This window comes from Chiloscyllium plagiosum, unplaced genomic scaffold (genome assembly GCF_037043375.1).
Source record: "Chiloscyllium plagiosum isolate Xiang-an unplaced genomic scaffold, Cpla_swu_hap1 HiC_scaffold_5, whole genome shotgun sequence".
Taxonomy (NCBI): domain Eukaryota; kingdom Metazoa; phylum Chordata; class Chondrichthyes; order Orectolobiformes; family Hemiscylliidae; genus Chiloscyllium; species Chiloscyllium plagiosum.
The window spans coordinates 122,026,513-122,050,343 of record NW_028270143.1 but is presented as its reverse complement, the minus strand read 5'-3'; the positions used below and the strand labels follow the sequence as shown (position 1 = coordinate 122,050,343).

General features: G+C 40.5%; 1 protein-coding gene across 1 annotated transcript in view; it reads left to right on the top strand.

Annotated features, from left to right (window-relative positions):
• The first annotated feature begins 283 nt into the window (after positions 1–283).
• The window catches only part of nktr (natural killer cell triggering receptor), a 240,400-nt gene continuing 216,852 nt past the window's right edge, over positions 284–23,831 (top strand). Inside the window, exon 1 of the mRNA XM_043690824.2 lies at positions 284–302. The gene's annotated coding sequence lies outside the window, so the exon portion shown is untranslated. The remainder of the gene's footprint in view (positions 303–23,831) is intronic.

Sequence of the window (23,831 nt, the reverse complement as noted above, 5' to 3'; positions counted from 1 at the left end):
CCACAGCAATGCGATTGACTCTTAACCTCCCGATGAAATTAGTCAGGAACAGAAAAATAAACGCTGGCCAGCCAGCGACACCCGCGTCCCACGAGTGAATTAGAGACATGTTGCTGCGCGCTTCTGTTTGTTTTCTCCACCCCTGGATGAAAACCCGATACTGTCCGCCGACATTTAATGTGTATGCTGGGGGCGGGGCTGAAGGTGCCAGATGTGCCCTTTAAGGCGGGCGGACTGGTCCTCCACTATCCCAGGATGCTCGGCGCGGCGCTTGGTAACAGCGCCATTTGCAGGGCTCCGAGGTGAGCGGCGTCTTCAACTTTTCTTTCATCTCCTTCGCCTTTTGTTCTCTCTCCGTCCTTGCGCTGCCGCAAGCCCTACTTTTGACGGAAGGGAGGGAGGGAGTGAAGGGAAGGGGCCGGTAGCTCATCGGCCGGGGGCTGTCCCAGGGGTCGGAGGAATACCCCCACCCCCGGGGAATCTGAGCCTTAACCCCCATCCCCTGGGGAGACTGATCCTCACCCTCTAGGATTATATAATCTCACAAGACCACCACACCCCCCCCCCCCCCCCCCTCCGGTGCTCTGACCTGTTTCCCCCAGCCTCACCGCCTGGGGAGTCTAATCTCTTCTCCCTCCCTCCCCCACAACCCCTTGAGGAACCTGATTTCCCCCCCCCCCCCTCCCCAACCACTCCCTTGGGGAGCCTAATCTCTTCCCCCTTCCCCTTCTTCCCGCCCCAACTCCCAGCGAGCCTGATCTCTCCCTCGCCCCCATACCTCTTGGAGAATGTCATGATCTCAATTCTCTCCACCCCAATCCCTGGGATGTATTATCCACCCCCACCCCCAGGGGAATCTGACTCTCCCACGCTGCCTGGAGAGCCTGATCTCTCTACCCTCCCGGCCCTCTGGGGAGTCTGACCTCCCCTCTCCAACTCCCTGAGAAATCTGCTCCCCCATCCTGCAGTCTGATTTCACCCACCATCTGGTGCAGTCTGATGCTCCTAAAACACTGGTGTGGTCTGATGCTCTAGCCATCCCCAGGGAGTCTGATTATATCTTGCTGTCAAGAAATCTGATTGTGCTCCACCTTCAAGCCATTTTGGGGAGACCATTCACCCACCTCACCAGGCACCATCTTGAGGTGTCTGATGTCTCCCATCCCTCCCTCCCACTGAGCTGTTGACCTCCATGATGCAGACTGTTTTATTGCCACTTTCATTGGTGTCTGATTGCTGTCCCATCCCTCCTCGGAAGGTCTCACCCCTGTCCTCGCCAGCCCCATCATCCCCACTCTCCCAGTCCCAACTTTGGACTCTGAACCCATCTTTTTCAAACTTCTTTTAAAAGAACTACTTTTCCCTTGAGGGTTTTTAAAGATTATTATATAGAGGGGTAGACAAAGATGTATCTCACTCCCAGGATGGTTGTAATGCATGTTGCCATTAGATACATAAGTTTTCAAAGAGGAATATTTTTATTTTTCTTTGAGTGGTGTGTAATACCATTTGGCTTAAAATATACTTGTCAAAAGGTAGCATGAATGTTGAAGTCTGTGTTTCACATTTCTTCGCGACTTGCCCTCTTGCAAATCTTAGTCAATCTTTCTACGGTATCTTTTTGATTGTTCACAATAATGTTCTTTATTTATGTTATGTTTTGCTCTCTTTGTAATCTTGAATGAATTGTGTGAACTGATTTATTTAAGATGGCTTTTTTCCTGAGGAAGGTTGAACAATGATATAAGTATGTTGTCTATGGGATTGCGTACAAACGAACTCTTGATGCTAACTGCAAAGGAAGCTTCATCCATACTCCTGTTTGTCTAATTAGCAATGAGAGATTTTCGAGCCACATTATAACACAGAATGGCTGAATAACCTCGTCCTGGTCTTATTCATTATAGCTTGTGTGTGGAATAAATGCTATTCTAGCTGACAGAATAACATAATTTAGCTTTGAATGTTGGTGTCTGGAGGCTTTGTATGTAGTAGGTAACTTTCACAACAATCTTTCACATGATTCCTGCTGAGGGGAAAATGCTGCTTTTTAAAAAAAACTTCTAGGGGTGTGTCAGCATACTCAATGTCGTTTGCCATACGCTGTTGTGTTGAAGCCTGAATTTAGATTCCCGACTCCTCTTGATCAAAGTGATGCAAGTAAATAAAAGGATCTTTCCAATCACACCGTTCCATTGAATCCCTGTAGTATGGAAAGAGGCTATTCAGCCCATTGTGTCAGCATCGACCATCCAAAGAACAACCCACCCAGACCCACCTCCCTCCCTTTATTTATCGCATTTACCATGGCTAATCTATCCTGCCTGCACACCACGTGGCAACTTTGTACAGCCAGTTCACATAACCTGCAAATATTTGGACTGTGGGAGGAAACTGCAGCACCAGGCAGTCCTAGGGAGACGATGCAAACTTCAAATACACTGTCACTCAAGGCTGGAAATTAACCAAGTCACTGGCACTGTGAAGCAGCAATGCTAACCTCTGCGACATCATACCAATGTTAACTCGTACATATGTGAGTCATGAAAAAGAGTAGTTTTACTGAGTTTATTTTGGTGGTAAGAAGAAAATTAAATCTCATTGCTATATGGAAGGGACTATTAGGCTCACTGGAAATGTAATTTACTTGAAGTTTGGCATGTATGAAATGTCCTGGAAAAAGTGCCTTTTGTTTATTTGATTGAATTTTTGACATTTTTGTCTCCAACTGAAGCTGTGGCATTAAATATATTCTGTGATTTCAAAGCATAACCTTTACTAGCTACCAAAGGACTTCAGTGTGTAACCTCTGAAAATATAGAAAGGTCCTACAAAAAGTAAAGGATCCTATTGCATTAATAAGTTTTTTTTTAATCTCCTTTCTAATGTTCCTTGACAAATATCACTGAAAATAGTTTCTCTGGTTTTCTATCTTCTTACTACTTTAGTTTAGGAATAAAAAAAATTGCGAAGTGAGGAAGATTTTCTTTGCTCAAAAGATTGTGAATTTTGAAATTGTTTAGTCCAGAGAACTGTGGATTTTCCATAATTGTGTACGTTTAAGTCCTGATTTTTATTTTCATATGAAGATCTATGCAAATGGAGTTAAGGTATACTCAATTTATTTAGAGCTTTGGCTGAAACAGCATTTATTGTCCATCCTAAATGTGCTTTAGAATGTGATGGTAACCTGCCTTGAACTGCTGAAGTTTGTTTGGTGAAGTGGGTGGGGGGGGGATATTTCAGGAATTTGGCCCAGTGACATTAAAAGAATGGCAATGTATTACCATATAGGGAGTTTGAGTGGCTTTGGGAGAATTATGCTGGTAGTGGTGTACCCGTGTCTTGTCTTCTGGATTGTAGTAGTCATGGGTTTAAAAGTTGCTGTCAAAGAAACCTTGGTGAATTTCTTCATGTCATCTGGTAAATCATGTATCATTGATGGAGGGGGTGAATGTTTGCTCGTGGATATGGTGCTAGTCAAGTGGGCTGCTTTGTCCTGGATGGTGTCAAGCTTTCAATTGTTGTTGCAACTGCACCCATCCAGAGAAAGTGGAAATGGTTAGTCCAGTTCAGCCCCGTGATGCTGATACATATAATCAGCCATATTGAATGGTAGAGCAGGCTTGAATGGCTGAATAACCTCGTCCTGGTCTTATTCATTATAGCTTGTGTGTGGAATAAATGCCATTCTAGCGGACAGAATAATCAGAAATCAAAAGTAATTTAAAGTATGTGAAATATCGTGGAGGTTTTTTGATAATAAAAGCATAACTTAGAAATAAAAGTTCAAATGTGGAGAACAAAGGGTTGGTTCTAACTTGGAAGTTTTTCTTTTGTGAGCATTCTTTTTGTCACAAAGCTGATTTCTTAAAGTTGCTGTACCTTGCCTTGTCAGTGTGGTAGAATCTTGTTCAATTTGAATTTACATTCACTGGCATATACCATCATTGAATTCGTCCACAATCCCGGGAGTTAACATTTACCAGAAACTCCACTGGATCACCCACAAAAATACTGTAGCTGCAAGATCAGATCAGAAACTAGGAGTCATGCAACGAATGACTAGCCTTCTGTCTTCCTCCAAAGGCTGTCCACCATCTACAAGGCACGAGACAGGAGTGTGATGGAGTGCTCAGCATTTCCCTGGATGAGTGCAGCTCGAATAACATTGAAGAAGCTTGACACTATCTTGGACACACCAGCCTGCTTGGTTGGCACCACATCCACTCCTACTACCATCAATGCTCAGAAGCTGCAGTGTGTATCATCTACAAAATGAACTGAAAAATTCCAAGGCCCCTTAGCATCATCCAAACCCACAAACGTTACCATGTAGAAGGACAAGGGCACCAGATATGTGTGAACACTTCCATCTGCGAGTTCCTGTTCAAGCCACTGAGAAATATATTGCCACTCTTTTTGGGTTTTTGGATAAAAATGGTTGAACTCACTCCTTAACAGCATTGTGAGTATTCCTGGAAGTGGACTACAATAGTTCAAGAAGACAGCTCACCACCACGACCTTGAGCACTTAGGGTCTGGTGATCAATGCTGTCCCAGCCAGTGACATGCAAGTTCCAAGAATGAATTTTTAAGAAAAACATTTTATTGGCTGGTCCTAAGACAATGCACAGGTCAGTACCCTTTGAAAGTGGCAATTGTTATTTCCCTTCCTGGTTAACATACTTAGTACTTTATCTGATGATTCACTGCCCGCAAATTTGTGTACTCATGAGCTTGGCCCCAGTCCCTTTTTTTTTGTTTATCCTGTTGACTCATCTGGTCAGACTGCGTGGTCTTGTGTGGTACATAGTGACATCGGAGTGATTTTTTTTAAACTTTTTTTTTGTTATCCATGGGAAGTCCATGTCACTGTGTCTTGAAAATAAAGTACCAATCAGCGACTAGAAATTGCTGTACAATACTAACTCGCAAGCTGAATGTCTTTGCTGGGAAAAGTCGAGCACCAGCTTTGTGTTGATGATGTGGCGGTACTTTCAATGTGGAACCTAGGCTGAAACTGTTGTGGGTTTGGTAGTTTTTATTATCCGCGTTTAAAATCGTGTAGCTGAATGCTCACATCTGCAACTTTTGATATGTTGTAGAGATTTTTTTTGTCATGTTTTATGCAACACAAACTAAATCTTCAATTTACTGTCGGTGCATTTCTGTACATGAATGTCATCTAATTGGATTGCTAAGCTGTATGAGAAACACATAGCATGATTTTCATAGTGTGATGAGTATCAGCATGATACCATGGCAGCCTCCTCAACCCTGATCCCAGTGCACACTGACTTAATGAGCTCCCTACCCAAGCAACATCTTGATTTTAAAATTGAGTAGGCAAAAAAGTGGCAGATGGAATAATATGTGGGAAAGTGTGAGGTTGGTAGGAAGGAAAGAGACATAGACAATTTTCTAAACAGAGCAAGGCTTCGGAAATCTTCAGAGGGACTTCAGAGTCCTGGTTCACAATTCTCTTAAGGTTAACAATAGGCTCTGTTGGCAGTTAAGAAGGCAAATGTAATGTTATCATTCATGTCAAGAGGGTTGGAAGACAAAGGCAGAGATGGACTGATGAGATTGTATAACGCTGTGGCCACTCAATATTTGGAATATTGTAAATACTTTCGGGCTCCAGTTATAAGGAAGGATGTGCTGACGTTGGATGAGATCCAGAGGAGGCTTACAAGAATGATACTGGGGGTGAAGGGCTTGTCGTATGAGGAGCAGTTAAAAATTCTGAATCTGTATTTCATGGACAAAATTAAAAATCACACAACAGCAGGTTCTAGTCCAACAGGTTTATTTGGAAGCACTGGCTTTCAAAGCACTACAGGCAACTACCAGCCGATCTGACCAAATTATTGTGATTTTTTTTTAACTTTGTTCACTCCAGTCCAACACCAGCACCTCCAAGTCATGTATTTGATGGAGTTTTGAAGGATGGGGGTTGGGGGAATCTGATTGAAACTTTCAGACTGCTAAGAGGCCTGGATAGAGTTGACATAAGGAAGATGTTTCCACTCGTAATGGAGACTAGGACCTGAGGGCACAGGCTCAGAGTGAACTGACAACCCTTTAGAACTGAAGTGAGGAGGAATTTCTTCAGCCAAAGTGTGGTGAATCTGTAGAAATCATTGCCATTGAGGACAAGTCAGTTCGTGTGTTTTAACTCAGATATATGTTCTTGATTAATATGGGATCAAGGGTTATTGGGAGAAGGCAGGACAATGGGTTTGAGAAACATCAGCCATGATTGTCTGCTGTGCCATTTAGTAAGCTAAATAGCCTAAATCTGCTCCTGTATCTTATAGCCTTATGTCATCTTCATTTTCAAATTCTTTCATGGCCTCACCCCTCTCTCTTTTTGTAATCTCCTCCAGCCCCACAGCCCTTTTCAGATCTTTGTTCTCATTCTGGCCAGTTTCTGTCTCCTCCTTTAGCTGTGCTTTCACTAGATCTTTGGAATTCCATCCATACATCTGTCAACCTCTCTCACTTCATTTCTGATTTTGTTGAAAACTTACCTCATTACTGATCTAATTGCTTTCTAATGTGGCTTAATTTTCTCTATAATATTCCCCTGAAGCACTTTAGAATGTTTCATTACATTTAAATGTAATATGTTAGTGCAGCTTGCTGGTCCAAGCCCAAGCTAAGCTAACCCTTCAATTCACAAAGAATCTTGAATTGTTTGATGCACCAACTTCCAAGATGAAAGTGAAATTGATAGCCTAGCTTTCTGTTTGGGTAGATACAGATGAATTTGTTATTCTATTCAAATAAGAACATGCAGTTTTCATGGTATCTGGTCATGTTTATCACGACCAGAACTGCCTGAAATGGTAATTTATCTCTTTAATGTTCATGGTATTCGAGTGGGCAAGCAGCTGTTGTGTTTGCTGTCATAATAGCTGAGTACACTGTAGTTAGGGAAATGCTGAAGCCATGAAAGATGTTGTGTCTGTGCAAATGTTTTGTTTTTATTTCACCCTTAATGTTTGGTCAGTGCTGAAAGACAGCCAGATGTCCCATGGCTTTGAATTTTATGCCCTTGTCCAGCATTATTTTCTACTTGTATGACATGTACCAAAGACATCCTTAATGATGAATGTTTATTTTTGCATATGATACGAGTATGGCCACTTGACAATAGATTGCAATGAGAGTTGCATTGCTTCCTGACAGTATACTAATGAAAGAATCTAGTAACTACTTTTCTCTATCTGCATAGTGTATAACAACAACTCTTCCAAAATCTAATTGTGGCATCAGTGGCAATTGTTTGTAGTCTGTAAATTGTATTATCATATTTATCATTGGTGTACTGCCCTGTCTTCCACTTCTTTCTCCATTTCCTCTCCTGAAGGCACTGTCTTCAATAGAGTACAGTTTTGGGGATGCTGGCAATTCTCTAGTTTCTTGTTCTCGCAGCACCTTTCTGAAAAACATCATTCTGTATTTATATCTCAAAAACTTATAATTCAAACAAATGTTATGACTTCCAATGCACCATCCTACTTATAGTTGTCTATTTTTTGGGGGGAGTTAGGAAGCTAGATTTACAAAACAATCTTAAGACTGTTAAGGGGGTAAAAAATAGGAAATTCCTACCAAGGCAATCGGGGATCCAGGAATCGGTGACCATGACACGTGCCCTTATCCCATCTCATTTTTAGCTATTTCCATAGCTCGCAAGGAATTCATCCAGCCCCTCTTAAATAGTTGTGGTCAATCTGCATTCTCTGTGTGCACTGGCTTCTTATCTATACTTGCATAAATTGTGTACATGGTTCCTTGTAACGAATAGTTCAAACAGCCTGCCTAAAATCGCAGCAGCAATCTTAACACTACTTTAAACATTTTCAGCTGCCCAGAGCCAATATTTTATGGCTGATAAGACTCCTCTGTTTTGTAAGTTTGATAGCTTTGAAACTAAGGATCATTTTCTAGGCCTTTTTTCAAACCTATTTCAGGCCTCTATGCTATTGATCTTTTTTGAGCATGAAAACCGAACACTGAATTCTAGATGTGGTTTAATTAAAGCCTCATGCAAGTACACTATTTTATTGTGATTTTTTTCCTTATTCTATCTCCAGACCTTCTCTTGCCTCACTGTAGTCATTGCGTGTGTTCAGAGCTGTAATTCTTTCATGCTCAAAGGTTCTGTTCTGTACCAAACTTGGAAGGTTCAAGCCTGTGTTTGTGGCGTTATTACTATCCACATGGTTAAATGCTATATGACATGTTAAATGCTATATGTCCCATTGCAGGACCAATATTTCTTGGTCAAATTGTAACAATGTTTTTCATCTGTGACACCAGACCTTGATTTTCCAAAGATATGGTTTGCTGGGCTGAAATTCTTTCGCTGTTCCATAATTTGGAAATTTAGTGACCAGCTGCCACTCAGCTGAGATCATTTTTGTCTTTTTCTTTATTCTATGTTTGTGAAGTCCAACTTTAAATTGGGACAAAGATTATTTTAAGCAGAAACTGTGTTTGCACAATTGGAATGGTGCAAATTAGCCCAAGCCTATTTCTGCAAATACTCTTCAATATTCCAACAATCAGTTAATATTCTTGGTTATTCATACGCACAAGCTGATGCTATGCAGGTAAGACAGCAAGTGGGATTTAAATTCATTTCAACATTTAGAGTTAAAAGCCAGTCTCAATAATGGTAACTATGAAATGGTCGTTGTTTGTTGTGAAGGATTGTGCCCTAAAAGGTTCGTATTGCATGTGTGAATTGTCCTTCTGTGAAATTGCCCTGCCAATAAAAACAAATGGTGGCGCCCAAAGAAGGACAATACAACAGTGAAAGGGACAGAATGATGTTACTGGCAGGGGTTCTATGCATGCGTATTTCACACATGCATAATAAGCGTTTTTGAGGTGTCAGCACACATTCTCTTTGTAAAACCTACCCTATTCGTTTATGTTCTTTACAGAAGGAAATCTGTCATCTTTACCTGAACTGGCTTGCATGTGCCATGTGTAATGTGACTGGTTCTTAACTGTCCTCAAAGTGCTGAGCAAGTTTCTTAGATTTTAAGAATAGTGTGATTTAGTTGAGAATTGCTTTGTCTAGATTTGTATTATCTGAAGCAGTATGCTTCCAGCCTTCTTGGGACATGGAATACAACCTATGAAATCACGTGGACTGTAATACTATAAAAGAGTGAAATGTCATTGGCTAAAATATCTCTGGCGAATGGGGAGAAGCTTTTTTTTAAGGAAAAAAACCTTGCTTCAGAGAGTAAACACAGTTCCACCATTTCATATTTGCTCTGCTATCCTTTAATCAAGGAAATATTGCTGACTTTTGCAGTTGAGTTAATGATAAAATAATCTGCGTAATGCACGTGGAGAAGGAAAGTGCTATGTTCAATTGTCACATGTATGAGCTAATCACTTTTTGCAGCACAAGGCACCTCTACTGATGTAGATCCTAAATCATCATCTATGGCGGATAATTTATTTATTGTCAGGGTGCGAATGGCACAGATAAAGCTTGCATCTATTTCTCAACCCTAATTTTGATGGCTTAATGGGCCTTTCCACAAGGTGTTTAGAGTTAACCAAGATGATGTGGCATTGGAATATACACGTAATGGATAAGGATGGCTGATTTTTCGTCTCAAAGACAACAAAGTAGTTGAAGTTTTCTTACAACAATCCAACTGCTTTGTGGTCATTTTGCTGATTATCAGCATTTTTTAAAAATTTCCAGGATTTTAAACTCCACTCAAGTTGTTAGCTTTGTAAAGTTGGGTTTGATTTTACATTCTTGAGTTGTTAGCTCAGGCCTCTGAACCAGAAGTCTCTTAGTAAAGCTAGTGTGCTGCATATGATATTTGAAATCCTGTGTAAATGTAACAGTACTAAAGCTGCTGATCTGTTAACTTTGCAATTTGTGTGGATCATTATTGCTGCTGTTGGCAGCAGGTCCTGATGAAGTTATGTGGACGAAATGCAATCGAAGATATATTGAGCTGGAAGACTCTAAATGGATTGGCCACTGAAAGATGAATGCTGTCCATCTTCTGTGACAATTAGAGCTTGAGGTTGCAAATGGCTTGCAAAATGCCTTTGGAGCAAAGTTAGACATGCCAGACAAGAATTTCTGCTTGAGTTAAGTGTATGGAAAATCTAACTTCCTTAATGAGAGAAGCTAAAAACATAGGGATGGAATGCAGATAAATGGGACGAAGACAGTAAATAAGGGAATAACCAAGAAAAGAAATGCACATTTTGATAGAAATAGGGAAATAAATGTTACTGCTTAGAAATAAATATGAAAAAAATCTATGAAACCCAATGGAATCATTTATTCCAAATCTACATGGGATTGCTGTATATTTAATTCCAAAATGAATTTAATTTTTAAAATAAGTATTGTTGGAACAGTTGCTCGCATTCCACCTGAGGAGAACTTTTTCAACCGTGAAAGGCTATGGAGGAGTCAATCCCTAATCTGAACAATTCTGTCATCATTTCAGTTGGATGACAAGTGAGTGTCAGAATTAATCACTTCTTTCACTGTGTCACGCACTGTATAGGAAACTGGTGCAACAGGTGGTAGCATTGGTTGTAGTCTGCTCAAGCTGCCCAATACAAAACTGTGTTGTGACTAATGTGAATCTTTTTAGCAGATTTTGGAGTCTAGATTCATTATTAGTGATTCTACCTCCTAACATTTAAGCAACAAAACCACCTTTCTCCCAGCTGTTGCAAACCTGTGATTAATCATTGAACTACAGATAAGCTGTTGTGCTGTTCATTTATCACTTTGGTTATATTTGTGGGGAGCGGGACAGTTATAACTTCAATTAAAAGTTAGTTGGTAGAATCTAAGATCAAAAGGTTGATGTATAATATCATGTGCGTAGCACCAATCACAACCCATGCTGTTCCACAGTGTGCACTCTGCCATCTTGTCTGTGTTGAGGTATGTTGGCACTGAGGACACATTGTCCTTGTTTTCTATGACATTTCCTCTATTTTTTTTCCCCAGTGCTCTTCAGTTAATACTGGCTTTTCCCTTGCTTTCCAGCCCTAAACAGTGGGGACAGGAGAATCGACGTTTCGGGCATAAGCCCTTCTTCAGGGCTTATGCCCGAAACGTCGATTCTCCTGTTCCTTGGATGCTGCCTGACCTGCTGCGCTTTTCCAGCAACACATTTTCAGCTCTGATCTCCAGCATCTGCAGCCCTCACTTTCTCCCCTAAACAGTGGGGACCTATTTTTCAATCACATTGTCCCCTTGCTCTAACGTTCCCTTTCAGAATGTTGCCATCCTTTCTGCTGTCGAGAAAAGAATAGAAAAATCATTTTAAATTGCTGTATTCCCTAATGCTTGGTGTCCAATTCTTGAGAAATTCTAATTTCCTATTTATAATTTGGATGTTCTTTGCATTGACCTTTTTGAATAATCCACTGATCTTGAATAACATATCCAAGTATTAAATAAAGCAATCAGATGCTTTACGTTAAGCAATGCTACGCAATCATTTCAGTTATGCTGAATTAGCAATGGTTCTTATTTGCACATTTTAACTTGGAAGTGCTATTACGTGGTTCAGCTGCTCAGCACTCCAGAAAACCTGATGCTTTCATCCTGTGAAATTCTGTATAGGACCAAATCTGTTAAGAGATTCTGTGATTGAATTACAAATGTTTAGTCTGCAGGTAGATGCTACTGTTTTTAAACTGGCTGCTATCTTGCCACATTTTGGAAACCCCATCTCCAAGCAATGCTAGTCCTGCAGTTAATCATATTTTTCAGTCCCTGTATTTCTTTAGGTCATTCTACTTATTTTGCTCTCTATATTTGAAATTCCGTTGCTTTTATTTCTCTAGTGAAGTCAATTTGGTAATATTCTGCAATGAAGAATGCTTTCCCAGAAACCTAATTAAATTAAACCCCTTTTTTTCTCTACATACAGGCATGGGAATAGGAACTCACCCTCTTGACCATGTCCTTCATTCAGTGAGATCATAGAAGATTTTTATCTTGACTTCATCTGCCTACCTTGGTTCTTTAACATTTAACATGCCTAAGAAAATCTATCAAATCTCAGTTGACATGTTTAACCTCTGAACAGTTTTTTTTTAAAGGATATTCCAGATTACCACCACTGTTTATGTGAAAACGTGCTTTTACAGGGTAGATGGTTTCCATCTCTTACCTTTTATCGCTGTCAGTTCTGGAATTAAGGACCACTGAACTCTATATAGTCCTATAAACCAAATTAATAAGCTTTCTGTGCTAGAAATAAATCGTATGCTTATGAAGATCATGATACTGTTGTGAGTGAACCTTGCTCAGGAAAGTTACTAAAAGTGCTCTCAGTATTTGAGCACTGATGTTTCTGCATTAAGTGCCTTGAAGAGTACAGAATTTCACTCTGAAATGCTGTAAGTGGCAAATCGAAGTTTTCTACTCTTTTCAGTTGATCGAAGCAAAACTTTCAGCATCCAAAAATAACCTATTGAATTCCTAATGATGAGGACAAAATGGCTTGTGCTCAGTCTGCAGCTAAATAGACTTTCTGGTTCGAGGTAGGTAGGATAAATCACGTTAGGTGGTCACTATTAACTGACGTTAGATGACTTGCTTGGATAGCGTGTAAAACCATACTTTTCACTATATTTTGGTACGTGTGACAATAATAAGTCAAAAAAAATCCTGTGCAATATATTAAAATATGAAAAGATCATCAGGCTACAGGTTTAACTGTAGGATATAGGTTTAACTAATACAGTTGAAATGTGTTATGATCAAAACTACTCTATGAATAGCTGTCTGTCTGGATCTAATTCAAAAATCTCATGTCCGTTTGTCCAAATAAAATATTATGTAAGCACATATCTCTGGCTTGTCCCATTACACTTCCAGTGTCATATTTCTCATGCTCAATGGGCAGATTTGTTCCAGCCAAATTCTTGAAGGTTATTGTCTTTTTTTTACATTTAATAAGTGATGTGGAATGTTTGGACATAACCTGACGAGCAGCAAAATCGACGTTTTGGGCAAAAGCCCTTCATCAGGAATACAGGCAGAGAGCCTGAAGCGTGGAGAGATAAGCTAGAGGAGGGTGGGGGTGGGGAGAAAATAGCATAGAGTACAATAGGTGAGTGGGGGAGGAGATGAAGGTGATGGGTCAGGGAGGAGAGGATGGAGTGGATAGGTGGAAAAGGAGCTAGGCAGGTCGGACAGGTCCGGACAAGTCAAAGGGGACAGTGCGGAGCTGGAAGTTTGAAACTAGGATGAGGTGGGGGAAGGGGAAACGATCGTATGAGGAAAGGCTGAGGCACTTGGGGTTGTTTTCATTGGAGAAAAGAAGGTTTAGGGGTGACTTGATAGAGGTGTACAAGATCATTAGGGGTTTAGATAGGATTGACCGTGAGAACCTTTTTCCACGTATGGAGTCAGCTATTACGAGGGGACATAGCTTTAAATTAAGGGGTGGTAGGTATAGGACAGATGTTAGGGGTAGGATCTTTACTCAGCGAGTCGTGAGTTCATGGAATACCCTGCCAGTAGCAGTGGTGGACTCTCCCTCTTTATGGGCATTTAAGCGGGCATTGGATAGGCATATGGAGGATAGTGGGCTAGTGTAGGTTAGGTGGGCTTGGATCGGCACAACATCGAGGGCCAAAGGGCCTGTACTGCGCTGTATTCTTCTATGTTCTATGACCTGCCTAGCTCCTTTTCCACCTATCCACTCCACCCTCTTCTCCCTGACCTATCACCTTCATCTCCTCCCCCCACTCACCTATTGTACTCTATGCTACTTTCTCCCCACCCCCACCCTCCTCTCGCTTATCTCTCCATGCTTCAGGCTCTCTGCCTTTATTCCTGATGAAGGGCTTTTGCCCGAAACGTCGATTTTTGCTGCTCGTCAGATGCTGCCTGAATTGCTGTGCTCTTCCAGCACCACTAATCCAGAATCTGGTTTCCAGCATCTGCAGTCATTGTTTTTACCTCTTTGGACATAACCTGTCTAGTGTTATGCAAAATAAACATTCATATCAAATATGTAATTTGATAACTGGTTTTGTCCCTAACCCAATCCAGCAATGTTCAAAATATATCATATAAACAGAGTGACATGAACTTTACAATTAGATGAACATAGTTGGAACTTGTGATAAACTGTACTCCGTGCATTTTCTTTCTCTAACGCATTGGTCTGTGCCAGAGGAGGAATGAGAATAACATGGACACTTCTGGATATCCAAAAGTTGCACTGGAGATGGCATGTTTTGCTGCATATGCAAAGCAAAATACTCAAATGCTTCTTAATAAATTTCATTTTGCATAGTCAGTGTGGTGCACTAAGCCTGTATTCAATTTCTTGGACATCAATTCAGCCACTGTCTGCCATTCTAACTTATCGTGCTACCAGCACAGCACATTTTTGTTATAGTACTGTTAAGGTGTTGCACTGTGAGGTGATTACTGATTACTTCTCTTTTGATTGAAATGTGAGGTGTAAGAATTGAAGCTATTTAGCCTATCAAGCTTTATCCTTCCACAAATAATGTGCAATCTGTTCTTAACAACTGCAAACAAGATCTCAAAGTCCCGTAAATGCTTCCTTTGTTTTCAATCCAATCAGTTATCTGATCTCGTTCAGATAATTGAGGTTCTGTATTTAGATTTATACAGTACCTTTCATTAAATCACTAAATGTTCTAATTAAGCAATTTGAAATCTTAATCTTATTTTCGCAAAGTAGGCACCAGCAAACCAACCATGCCATAATGACCAGGTAATTTTTTAAATTCTTAATTGAGTTTATTATTGACTAGGACACCAAAGGAGAACTCGTGCTCTGTTTCAAAAGAAAAAGAATCAGAAATCCCACGACACAAGGCTATAATCCAAGTTTATTTGGAAAGAGGCTACTCTCTGAAAACTTGATTTCAAGTAAACCCCATTGAACCAAAAAGTGTTGTCATGTGATTTCTGACTTCGTTTTCCACCCCACCCCCCCTCTAGTCCAACACCAGCACCTCCACATCATTGAAACAGTGTGTAATGGAATCTTTTGTGTCTCTCTGAGATTATTCCCTGAAATTACTCCTTTGTTACTGCACTAAAGAGTTTTTGTGTACCTGCATTTTTAAAAAATAGTTTCACTGGATGTGGGTGCCCTTGAAAAGGCCAGTATTTATTGCCCATTTATAAATGCCCTTAAAAGTGTGGTAGTGTGCTATCATCTTGAACCACTTCAGTCTGTCTGGGATAGGTACAACTGCAGTGCTAGTAACAAGAGAGTTCCAAAATTTTTAATCCTGTGCTTGTGGGACACAAGGTCTCAACGTCCAAACTGAGTTGTCCATGAGCCGTGATAACGTGAATCGCATGATAGCTAATTTTAAGCTAAACATTAGCATTCCTAATAAATAAAGATTACTTGTGCTGAATGGTAGAATCATAGAAGAGTAATACAGAAACAGACCCTTTGGTCCAACTCGTCCATGCTGGCCAGGAATCCTAAACTGAACTAGTCCAATTTTACCTGCGTTTGGCCTGTATCCGTCTAAATCTTTCCTATTCATGTATCTGTCCAGATGCCTTTTAAATGTTATAATTGTACCTGCCTCTACCATTCCTTTAGTGGCTCATTCCATGCACCCACCATCCTCTGTATGAAAATGTTGTCTCTCAGGTCCCTTTTAAATTTTTCCCCTCTCCCCTTAAACCTGTGACCTCTAGTTTTGGACTTCCATATTTGTTGTAACCTTGTGTGACAATCTAGAGTAACCAATCACTCTCATCTATAGTTATCTTTGTAACATTCAACTACCTAATTGTGTATTTATGCAAATCTGATTAGATTTTATATTATGCCAGATCACTGATTCCCAAACAACTCTTAACTTTTGTGCAGCTGGCTATAAACCTCCCAGGTCCAGTTAAAATCTAAAATCCATGTGATAAGGTTGGTGCTTGCAGATATCTTGCAGAGTTGTTGCCTGGTCTGGAGGGAAGATCTTATGAGGAAAGGCTGAGAGACTTAAACCTGTTCTTATTGGCAGGGAGAAGGCTAAGAGGGGATTTGATAGAGACGTACAAGATGATCAGAGGATTAGATAGGGTAGACGGTGAAAGTCTTTTTCTTAGGATGATGATGTCAGCTTGTACGAGGGGGCATAACTACAAACTGAGGGGTGGTAGATTTAAGACCGATGTCAGAGGCAGGTTCTTTACGCAGAGAGCGGTGAGGGCATGGAATGCCCTACTTGCTAATGTAGTCAACTCAGCCACATTAGGGAGATTTAAACAATCCTTAGATAAGCACATGGATGATTTTGGGATAGTGTAGGGGGAAGAGCTGAGAATAGTTCACAGGTTGGCGCAACATCGAGGGCCGAAGTATTATTCTATGTTCTGAGTACAGAAGCCAATTTGAATAGGAGCAATTTATTTCAAACGCATTTGCATTGTATGAAAAGTTTTTCATTGATATCAAATGAAAATCGAGACCAATGGCATTTAATATCTGTGATCTTAAGTCAATTACTCTATCACTCAGTATTTAAAATTCTGGCTCAGGTCTCTTTCCAGTAACAACTCTTATGAAAATACGGTCACTTTCTTAAGTCAATAATTGCAACTTAATTGAAGTAAGATCAGCAGAATACAATATTTTCCTGCATTAAAACAGCATTTATTTGGCTGTAAAATTCAGTAAAATGTCTTGTAAGAAGTATTACAACAATGCTCATTCCAAAGACCAGTGAAATGAAGTTTTAGAAATCTGCTATCAAGATAGAGAGCTGAACTCTACAGGGCAAAAGCCAGGAGTTAATTTGAGGTTTTCGTAAAATCTGACTAAAAGTGGCTTCAGAGTGATGTGTTTTCAGTTCTGAGGAAATATCCTTGAAACGCTTGCTGCCACTAGACTATTTTTTTTTTGTATTATCATTGAACAGAGTCTTTCTGTGATTGGCCAGTAATTATATTCTTTCAGTGACAGACGTGGCTCATATCCCAGAACTCATAACCTTGCCGTAAGCTACACTAAAATTGATGCACCAGTCCTTGGTCTGATTTCTTCGGATGCAATTATTTTTTCTTATTTGCTGACAACCAAAAAAAAAATGCAAAATGTGTTCTTCACTTCTGCATGGTAAAAGTGGCAGAAAACTGCACGTAAGCTTCATAAACTGTCAGTCTTTCTCTAGCCCGTACTTTTTAACCGGGAAGCTCTTCCATTTATCATTATTTTTCTCTAAAAAGACAACTTCCCATTGAGCTAATTCATGGTTTTCCTTGAAAGCCTTAATCACTTGTATTGTGAGGAACTCCAAAACCAATCACTGGAATTGCCTGCACCTTCCTTAGTTCAGCTATCCAAAAATTATCATGTCTTACTGATGTCATAGTATTCTATTAAATTCATGTTACTAATCTTAGTGCCTCAGTTGCCATTAAGAGAAATACCTGTAAAATTTTGATAAATGCTTTTAAGTAGTTTGGCCATATGTAGGATGAGGATAATTGATTTGAGAGATTTCCGTCTTATTGGGAATATCAATTGTTCTCCACAATGGGCTACAGCCCTGATAATGAAATTCTGGAGTTTCATCAGCTTTATCTCTAATTTCTGTGAGAGTGCTTGGGTTTATATCATTTGATCAAAATTCTTTATTTAATTTCTGGAGTTACTTGATCAGGTTGGTTCATTTGTTTTGTACCGAGTTTTGAAATACTCTCATAAAACTAAAACACACTTGATGCTGGAAATGGGAAGCAAACACAAAATGCTGGCAGAATTCAGCAAGTCTGGCAACGTTTGTGGAGAGAGTAACAGAAATTTAACATTTTGAGTCAAGTATGAGTCTTCAGAACTAAAGTGTTTTGATTGTGCCAATATCTCCTATAGATCTTGTTTCACTTATTGATTGGTTATACTTTGCCCATCAGCCTCTCGTCAACAGACAATGCTGTTCTGACTTTGATCCAACAGTATGCTGATAGGTTAGATAATTTTATGCTTCTGCTATTTTGTTTTACTTCAGCTATAATGCCAGATAGCTATTTAAGATTATTGGAAAATTTTGATGTTTACCCTGGTCTCCTGTTTCCGATCAATCATCATTTTCACAATAGGATCTAATGGATGTTGGTTTCTGAAAATTACTTGGGAGTTTATTGTAATGAACGTCAGATTTCCTCAGGCCTAAGTGTTTTCACCTTTTTACTTTCCATCTATGTGAATGATTGACAGTATAACTAACTGATCTTCAAGTATGCTGATTATTTATGGTTGTCATCAGGGATAACAAAGAAAATTCTAGGAACTTGGTACAAAGGTTTGTAAAATAATTAAATAACACTTCTTTTAAGCTGAACAAAGCAAGTTGAAAGAACTAGTTACAGATTTTAGGAAAAAGCCAGGTTCCTGTGAAGTTGAATGACTTAAATACTTGAAAGTCTGCAAAGTTAATAGAAAAGCTTGGGTGTCAAAGCGGATTGTAGGTTGATTTGGGAGGGACTATTGTACAGCTAACCAAGGGATACGTATGGCTATAATTACTCAGTAAATAAAATCCTTTGAGTTTAATCCTACATCATGAAACTTTTGTTTCAAATACAATAATAGGGCCAGAATCTTACAGCATAGAAACAGTCCAACTTGTCATGCCGACCAGAATTCCAACCTAACCTAGTTCCATTTGTCAGCATTTGACCCATATCCCTGTAAGCCTTTCATACTCATGTACCCATCCACATGCCTTTTAAATGTTTTTAATTGTACCAGCCTCCACCACTTCCTCTGGCAGCTCATTCCATACACACACCACCCTCTGCGTGAAAAAAGTGTCCCTCAGATCCTCTTTAAATCTTTCCCCTCTCACCTTTTAATCCTTTGCTCTCTTGTTTTGGATTTTCTACTCTCGGAAAAAGACTTTGGCTATATACCCTATCCATGTCTCTCATGATTTTATAAACATCTGTAAGATCACCCCTTACCATTCCAACTCTCCGGGGGGAACAAAATGATTTAGAGTGGTGTTAGAAAAGCACAGCAGATCAGGCAGCATCTGTGGAGCAGGAAAATGGACGTTTCGGGCAAAAGCCCTTCATTAGGAATAGAGGCAGGGTGGAGAAATAAATGAGAGGGGGGTTGGGAGAAAGTAACATAGAGTACAATAGGTGAATGGGGGTGGAGATGGAGGTGATAGGTCAGAGAGGAGGATGGAGTGGATAGGCAGGTAGGACAGGTCATGGGGACGGTTCTGAGCTGGAAGGTTGGAACTGGGGTGAGGTGGGGGAAGGGGAGGGCCATCTCTGACACCTCCCTCCCCTTCCTGGACCCCTCCATCTCCATTAATGACGACCAACTTAACACATTTTTTTTACAAACCCACCGACTCCCACCTCTACCTGGATTACATCTCTGCCCACCCTACCTCCTGCAAAAATGCCATCCCATATAACCAATTCCTCCGCCTCTGCTGTATCTGCTCCCAGGAGGACCATTTCCACCACAGAACACACCAGATGGCCTCCTTCTTTAGAGACCGCAATTTCCCTTCCCATGTGGTTAAAGTTGCCCCATGCATCTCGTCCACATCCCACACCTCCGCCCTCAAACCCCACCCCTCCCAACTGTAACAAGGACAGAACCCCCCCCCCCCCCCCGTCCTCACTTTCCACCTTACCTTCGCATTAACCATATCATCTGCCGACAAATGGGTCCCACCACCTTAGACATATTTCCCTCCCCACCACCAGAGATATATTTCCCTCCCCACCCCTTTCTGCTTTCCGCAAAGATGTTCCCTCCGTGACTACCTGGTGAAGTGAGTTAAAAGGTTGAGATCTCAAACCTGACCTGTTCGTTATTATGCTGACAAAGTACTGGTTCACCATCTGATGGATATACAGTGGAAGTCCACTATGATCCAAAAAAGTGAGTCTGCATTTTTTTGAATCATAGGCACAAAGAAAGTAAGAGAAATGAACCAATGAAAGGAGTCAGGTCGGACCTGAAAGATTTACTTCTTTTGAAAGCTATAATATTGCTGCACAATAAGTGAATTTCTGGTACATTGGTCCATGCTTTGCAAAACTTGGGTATTAGACCAAAGCCTTCTATCCCAATGATACTGTTTGAAAAAAGGGAGGGAATTCTCACATCCTGGCCAACATTCTTTCATCAACAAAAACCTGGTTAACTGATCCTAGTTTACAGAAATCTTGCTGTGAGCAAAATAATTATTGTTTAACTACATTGTAGAATAGATTTTTAAAAGTGGGGACTGGTACTCCAGTTGGGGTTACAAGCTGCAAGACCGCAGTGATTGTCATGGAACTCTGAGTTATAACAGCTCTGTTTCCACTCTAACAGGTCTCCTCCATTTTCACAGGACCCCTTCTTCCCTTTTCTCCAAGCTCCCACCCCATCAATTCCAGATATTCTCGAAACTCACTCCCCCACCCGCTCCCTTTGCATTTCAGGGTCATGACAGTTTATAAGTGTCAAACACTCGTGAAGCACTGTTTGTGGGATCATTTGAAATGTCAGTGATGGTGACTCTGCTATTAGCTGCTAAATGAAGGCCAGTGGGATGCATTATTATATTATAAATGGAATATAGATACAAATTCCTCCTTCATGATTTACTGTTTTTGTTTGCATGTTGTGTTTGTGAGGAGGCACGACTAGGTTTGGAATCTTCAAGTTGTGACTTGAGAAGTGGGATAAATTTAACACTTAATCTCTTTGTACTTCAAACCCATCACCTAATATAAATGAGGCAACCACACTGCCTCTCAAGGTTATTTGATACGCTGCTTCCAGAAACAAAACTCCCTCTAAAAGCAATGGAAAAGTAGCTGTCAGTAGTGGTTCATATTTCCTGGTTCAACAACATATTCTCCCTAAACAGAAATATCTGTGTTGTAATGGTGAGGGTAGATGGAGAATGCTGCAAATGTTATTTCTAATTTCCCTTGCGTGTAGATGTATGATGGAAGCATTGCCCTCCAGAGAAGTTAGGGCAGCAAAATAGGAACAACTCCAAAGAAATTTGTGACTTTTTAAAAAAAAATGTGCATTTAGTTATGTCGGATTGCTACAATAATATCAACTTTGTGAAAATGGCACAAAGTAGAATTAGGTTACATGTGGGCCTGTTTCTGCTACCATGTTGTAAATTCTTGTGCTCCTACATACTATCCTTTTAACCCTTCTGACATCTTCGTTATCTTTCTGACTTTTTTATTGTATTTCTTTTATTCATTTATGGAACCTGGGTGTCACTGGCTGGCCAGCATTTATTGCTAGTTGCTATTAGTATTATGAACATCCCAGTATTAAGGTATTGACCACCCTTGATCGGCTATGATGGTCTGGGCACCGGCACGAGACTCCTCAAGCAGGTGCGGTAGTTCCAGCTTCAAAATGGCAGGCAAGTCCCAGGTGGACAGAGGAAGCCCTTCAGTGATGCTGTCAAGGCCTCACTGGCGAAGTGCAGCATTCCCACAGACACCTGGGAGTCGCTGGTTCAAGACAATCCAGAGTGGAGAAAAAGCATCCGGGAAAGCGCCTAGAGAGTTGCCGTTGGGTGAAAACAGTGTGAGGAGTGCCACACCAACACCCATCCACCCCTTCCTGCAAACGACTTCTGCCCCAAGTGGAACTGAGCCTGCAAAAGTTGTATTGGTCTGTACTGCCACCTACGGACTTGCCATCTATGTATTAAAGAAAGTTTCTACTTTGCTGGTTTTGTCTTGGTGCATTGATTAAACTTGTTGACATGGAAATGTTATATTTCTGACATTGTTTATGATCGTGTAATGTTTTACAAAGGATAAGTGTTTGTACATGGTGACTTTTCTCCACCTTTGATATTTTCAGTGTAGAAATGTAATAAAGCAACACTGAATACTGTAATAAAAATATATAAAGTAAATAGCAGAGGAGTAGACCACCCAGTTAGATTTCAAATTCACCTTCCCCACTATCCCTATAATCCTTTTATTACCTCTTGTCTTCAAAAATCTATTGACCATCAGCATCCACAGCTTTGAGGTCATAAAAAAAGATTCACAAACTTCTGCCTGAGAAACCTCTCACAATCCTAAATGACTGACTCTTTCCCATCCTTGCCTCAATCAGAAGAAACATTCTCACAGCATCTATCCTTTAAAACCTCTTAATTGTTTCAATGAGATCACATCCTATTCTTTCAAATTTCAAATATTATATAAACAGTGTGTGTTTGGTCCGATATAATAAGTGGATTCTGGGTAATCCAGGATGGAGGACAGGAAAAATTTCTGGCTGTAACAGCTGCTCCTTTTTTTTTTTTTGAGGTATTTTAGGTGCTGGAGGTGATTTCCTCAAATTCCAGGAGCTGCAATTAGTGTTTAATATGCATTGTTTTGGAAGTTTGGGAAAAAAACGTCAAAACGACAGCAGTTTTAAAAGGGAAAAGAACAGACAAAGGAAGCACATGGTGATATCAGTGCAGGAGAGAGAGAGAGAGAACATGCACAGTTACTGCCTTTGCTGTTTGAATTCATGTATCGTTGGATATCAGAGTGCATCTGGGAAAATGAACAAACAGTGAAATTCACAAATGATCTTGGAGGAACTTTTGGGCGAAGTTCACATCACAGAATCAGATAAGTTAATCATTGTTTTAAGTCTGTCCAAGAGAAAGGCTGCAGTAGTGAGTAGAGTGGGTTCTTTCTTGATTATATGTTTTTGGAGATATGTCTCTTAATTAAACTTAAAATGTAAGCCATAACTATTAATTTAACCCTTTGGGCAGTGTTTGTAGAGGAATAAGACTGTGTTATTTTCTGGGTCTGTAGATTGTGATGGAATAAAAATGGCCTTTAACAGAGTGATTATATACTTGTCAGATGTGGGAGTTTAAAGAGAGTTTAAGGGTAACTGCGGATTATATCTGCCATTAATGCTGTTGGCTGCGAATCTTATCAGAATCGAATGGATCGGTTAGAGAGACAGTTAGAGGCAATGAGGAATTTGCAACAGTGTGTGGTGGATGGCAGTTATAGGAAGGGGGGGGGGGAAAGTCTCATACAGTCACATAGATGGGTTAACTCCAGGAAAGGTAAGAGAGGTAGGCAGCTAGTGCAGGAGTCTTTTGTGGATATACCCATTTCAAACAGGTATGCTGTTTTGGAAAATGTAGGGGGTGATGGATTCTCGGGAACGTAGCATGAACAGCCAAGTTTCTGGTATTGAGACTGGCTCTAATGCAATGAGGGGTACGTTGGATTCCAAGAGATGGATTGATTGTGTTAGGGGATTCTCTAGTCTGAGGTATAGACAGACGTTTCTGTGGCCAGCAGCGAAAAAATAGAATAGTGTATTGCTTCCCTGGTGCCAGGATCGAGGATGTCTCAGAGAGGGTGCAGAATGTTCTCACGGGGGAGAAGGGCCAGCAAGAGGTCATTGTCCACATTGGAACCAACGATATAGGAAGGGAAAAGGTTGAGATTCTGAAGGGAGATGACAGAGAGTTAGGCAGAAATTTAAAAAGGAGATCCTCGAGAGTAGTAATATCTGAATTGATCCCGGTGCTACGAGCTAGTGAGGGCAGGACTAGGAGGATGGAACAGATTAATGCATGGCTGAGGAGCTGGTGTATGGGAGAAGGATTCACATTTTTGGATCATTGGAATCTCTTTTGGGGTAGAAGTGACCTGTACAAGAAGGGCGGATTGCACCTAAATTGGAAAGGGACTAATATACTGGCAAGGAAATTTTCAAGAGCTGCTCGGGAGAATTTAAACTAGTAAGGTGGGGGGGGGGGGG